Here is a 5,352-nt window from a genome sequence, read left to right as displayed (position 1 = left end):
GGGTGGGTGAGAGATTGAAGAGCTTTAGACAGGCTCAACAGGAGAGGCTGGAGAATTGCAGTGATGCTGCCAGAGTTAGTGGTTAACAAGATGTGTCAAACACACAGGGGGGCCTCCTCCACAGCTCCAGAGCTTTGCAGTTCCTGCATTTTTGCTTTCCCATTTAACTTTCTCACTTGTAACATCTTTTTTTATTTTCAGAGCAAGTTTTGTAATGCACTGACATCTGCTGTGTGTTTGACTAACACAGCCACTCAAGAGCTGAAACAGGTCCAGAATGGGGCTTGAGAAATCAAATCTGAGAGAAAGGGGAAAGAGGGTGGGAGAACCTGGTGGCTCATTATTGATTCAAGGAGGTAGGAGAGAACAAGCCACCCTGCCCTTAAGAATCTTCTATTATAATTGTTTTATGGAAGAGATGCACAAAGAAAGCTGATTTCAGTCATACAAACAGCAATTCTATCCATGGACTATAGTTATCACCATTTAGAAAAAACCATATTAGCTCCATTTTTCCTTTCTTCTTTATCTAATCAGCGTTGTGATGATGTGGTGGCCATCATGTGGTGGGCATCTGGCCCTGATAAAGGGCTTTTGTGCCAGTTTTCAGACACACTGAGACTGAGAGGAAGCGGTGCAGCTGAATAACCTGCACTGTGAGCACCTGATCATTCACATTTACAAATTCTGTAAGACAGGAGCAGCTTCCACCTGTAGGTTATTTGTGCAGGAGCTGCTGCACTACAGCATCACTTTTAAAACCCTAAACCCACCTCTGGAAATGCTCTCTCAGTTTGATAGCAGCAAAACTTGCTGCTGGTTGAAGGTGCCCCTGAAGCATTTTCAGTGGGGGTTGGTTTCTGGCAAGGATGTGAAGCAGCAGAAGTGTTCCCTGGTGGGGTGGGACAACCAAACCTCCTCTGCCTCTGCCTCTGTGCTCCAAATCAGCTCCCAGCCCCAGCTCCTGCCCCAGGTACATTTCACTTGGGCATTTCAGAGAGCCAGGGCAGTACTAATCAGAAATCTTTTATCAAAACCGTTTTAAACAAGAAACTGACCTGTGCCCAAAGGAGTAGTTAGGCAGGTTTGATTTTTGCCAAAAATTGATCATATTTCTAATGAAAAACTGAAGCCAGGCTGGGATTTTTTGATACGCTATTCAGATGAAAATAATTGCTTATAAACCCACAGTTGTTTGGGTTTTTTTCTTCCAAAAAAATGTTCTTTGCTGGTTTCAGGAAAATCTAACAGTCTCTGAAAAGGGGAAGCCTCCTAACAAAGGGTTTTTCAAAATATATATTTACACCAGCTTCATGAATCAATGAATTTTGGGGTTATCTCCCACATTAGTCCCTCCATATAGGTATTTTTAAAGTAATAAGTCTCTGAGGCAGGCAAGACTCTATGCATAGACACTTGAGCAAGAAAGCAGAGATGGCTTTTTTTTTTCCATTTTCTATCCCAGAAGTGGCTGTAAAAACTTGGTTTGTAAATATATGTTTTATTAGAACAAACAGGCTTTAAATAGGTCATAAACTGTAGATTCTCCTTTTCTTCATTCCCAGCAAAAGTGCAAAATATCTGCAAGGCCATGACAGTGCTGGATTAACACCTCACCAACAGCAAGAACTGAAACAGAAAAGTACCTTTTCATTCTGAGGGGTTTTAAACAGTAGGGGAAATCCTGCTACCTTTGAGATCAAGAGGGAAATTCCTTTTCAGCCTCAAAACAGCCAAAATGGAGCTCTGCATTATTCTGAAAGCCTGTTTAAAAGCCCAAGCATTTCTATCCCTTTGCAGTCAGCCCACAATGAGGAGCAGGGACCCAGCTCCTTACACCTTAGATCAGGGTTACAGGGCCTGCTCTGGGGATGCTGCTCAGGAACTTTTCTCCAGGCCTTGTAGCATTAAATGACTGCTGCCTCTCTATTTCTTTGTAGAGGCTTTTTTTGTTTCGATGACACAACATCTCCCTTGAAAATCTCTGCTGAAGTGCCCTTCATTCATTGTTTTTAATGCTTCTCAGTGTCAAGGCCCATCACATTTTCCAAGCAATCACAGCCAGGATTTAGAACAGGAGTTCCCAGATGTGTTTGAGGATCCTGTGTATTACCTAATTCTGAGAAACCACATGTAGAAAATGTGCCACGAAATGACTGATGGAGGATCCAATAGCAAGTAAAGCTTTGCTTTATGCCTTCCAGCAACGACGCTGTTTGTAAAACACTTGAATTGCCCAAAAGGTGAGTGACATGCTGCTGCATAACACTCCAGGCATAGCACCAGCTCTAAGAACTGTTGGGTCCTTCACTTTTCAGGTGAAGCTGAGCCCAGCTGTCCCCTCTGCAGTGTGAGCCATGCGTTTGTCCCTGGCACACACTGCACATCCCCAGAGCTCTCTCTGGATGGTGCAGGGACACACCAAGCACTAAAAGCTGGCACAGCACTCAAGGCAAAAGAAACAGCCAAACCCCTTCATTTCCTCTGCCATGGATTGATGTCAGCTAAAATCAGAGTTTTGAAACATCCAACTGCTGCTCTCTGCCCATTAAAAATGAGCCACAGGAGAATGATACATTTTAATTTTTCCAACACTTATTCCAAATACCTGCTGGAGACTTTAACATGCATTCAGTGCAATACCTGCTTCCACATCCAGTGCCAGAGCTCAGCCCCACATGAAGCCATCAAACAGAACTGGCTCAATACAATATTCAGCCATGGAGCACATGCTTTTCTGTGGAAATAACTTTCTTTCATGCTTTGTATGAAACACCTATGGCACCAGGCAGACCAAGACTGATGCAGGGCTTAACTTCTCCTGACAGCTATTCTCATAATGGGTCTCTCTTTTATTTGTTGCAAGGGATAGCTACAAACTGGATGAAAAAAGGAAAACAAATTGAAATTAAATTATATGTAAGTAAACAAACTGTAATAAAATGAGGAGGCTGAACTTTCATCTACATTTCAACTGGATTTGAACCAAGTCCCTTCTGAGAGTCTAAGAAAGTTTGGTTAATTTTTTTTTTGTTTGGTCTGCTCTGCATTTCCTTGCTCTCAATTGTGACCAAGAGGAGAAATGCTGGAAAACTGCAAGCAGCTCTGATCTGCTGTTTCTGGCCAGGTCAAAAGCAGGACAAGCTGGAAATGTCATGCAAATTCCATGTTTGGTGCATTCCCAGTTCAGGTTTGCATACTCAGAAGGTCAGAACAAGATGGAGATAAACTAAAAGACCTGGAGGTGATTGCACAGACAAAAATCAATTAGGATTTAGGTGGCCACACTTACACTGAAAGCTTCTTCAAAGTTTCAGTTCTTGCCATGAAGGGAAATTTAGTCCTTTGGGTTCACAGGGTGCTTCCAAGCCCACTGGTTGGCTGGGACAATGCAGGGACCTCAGAGGTGTCTGAGGATCAGATCCACCCTCCACTGGCACTCCAGGGAGTGTGTGCTTCATTCAGCTTTTGGGGGAGGTTGGATGTCATCTGAGGCTGACTTTGGCTAAGGCTTAGCTCTTTTCCTCCAGGAAGAAGAGAATTGCATCCATCACATCCCTTTTAACCTAGAGATGGCATGTGGTTTGATCCAACAAAACAGATTTGTTGTCAGATCAAACCTAGTTATTTATCTTGCAATCTTATAATCTTTGTAGAAGCACAGTAGTTACATTTAAAAAGAAACGAACTTCTAATTGTTTTAAAGTGCAGCAGGTACTGGGAGAGGCACAGCTGGAGTGAGGAAGGAATAGCTTGTGCACCGCCCTGGCTGGGGAGCTGGGGAAAAGATCAGCTCATGCCCTGGGCTCCTCCTGAGCCCCTCAGGTTTTCAAGGGGTGGAAGGTGCTCTTTGCAGGGTGTGGCAGCCCTTCCTCACATCTCTGCCCTCTGGATGTGGCAGGGCATTCCCTGGGTGCTGCAGCCAGGGCTCCTGTTCAGCAAGCAGATGGGGAGAAGCTTGTGTGTACAGAGAGTTATTCACAAATCCTTTAGGAAGGTAATATATACACACGTTCCAGATGTGGACAGACTATTTAAAACAAAAGCACCCTGTTCCTGGCTGACACAGCCCCTTCTGCAAGTTCTGGAAGACCCTGGGACATGACTACTTAGCTTTAACCAAGTTCAACTGTTCCTGCATCGCTCAGAGATGGAAGAGGAGCATGACTTACGTGGTCGTGGTGTAGATGGCAAAGTCTGAGTGCACACGTGGATTTTACAGCACCTGGCTGTGTCTGGCTGCTCTCTCCCAGGGCAGCACCTCCTCTGAAAGAAAGCCCTGACCACGCCTGCCACAAATTCTCAAGGAGCTGCCAAAGACAAAACTGGAATTCTCAGTGCCCAGACGGTGCCTGAATTCAGAGGTGGGGGTGAGTCAGCACGGGCTGCTGGCTCAGAGTGAAAGCTGCAGAGCTGCAGACATGTCCCAGCCTGTCCCAGCCTGTCCCCAGCCTGTCCCCAGCCTGTCCCCAGCCTGTCCCCAGCCCCTTGCTCTGCCCTGGGACTGGGACTGAGCAGGAGCATCCCCAAAGCTGCACAGCAAAGGGCTCCCAGCAGTGGGGCAGCGCTGCCCCAGCGCCAGAGCTGCCTCCAGCCCCGAGGCTGAGATGCAGCTCCAGGCTGGAGCAGCCCTGCCAGCAGCAGCCTGTGAAAGGCCCTTGGCTGTGGCAGGGGAGGCATTGCTCTTCTCCCATCACTAACACTGCAGTTCCATTGTCACACCGTGTCCCTGCATCTCTGGCTCCTCAATTTAGGCATTTCAGCTTTAGCCGGGATGAGCTTTTCAAGCATTGTTGCTTCAATGTAGTAACAGACCCTTTATGAAAATGGACTTGGGTGATTATATAAATCCAGAGATTATAGAAATTCATCATGGCTATGGTTTGGGACCCACATTCTGAAAAAAGTAATGGAAAACAAAGTTTCATCGATGCCTGTACATTAGTTGGAAGAACTTTTCTTGAATTATCTTTTTTTCAAAAAATCTGAATTTTATATAATTTTCCTTGCTTCAATATTTAACAAAGCAATTTTCAAATGTTCTAGACAAGCACACACAATTTTTTCTTACCTAAAAATGATCTGTTAAGCCATGTATCTCTGCAGCAACAACGGGAGACGCCTGCTTTGGCTCTAATTTTGTTTTACAATGCTATTAATTTACAACTTCGGGGTGATCTGGACATGAGTGGACTTGTATGGTTTGGGGTTTTTTTATCCCTCTTTTTATTTTCCCCTTCCCATGCTTTGTAGAAAAAATAAGCATCAATTTTGAAGTGCTAGAAAGAGCAGCTTGCTTTTGAGGCTGTCAGACTGAAACAAACGATCTTTGCTTCGAGCTTCCTAAAAAGA

This window comes from Molothrus aeneus, chromosome 10 (genome assembly GCF_037042795.1).
Source record: "Molothrus aeneus isolate 106 chromosome 10, BPBGC_Maene_1.0, whole genome shotgun sequence".
In the NCBI taxonomy this organism is placed as follows: Eukaryota; Metazoa; Chordata; class Aves; order Passeriformes; family Icteridae; genus Molothrus; species Molothrus aeneus.
Note: the sequence above shows the minus strand (reverse complement) of the source record.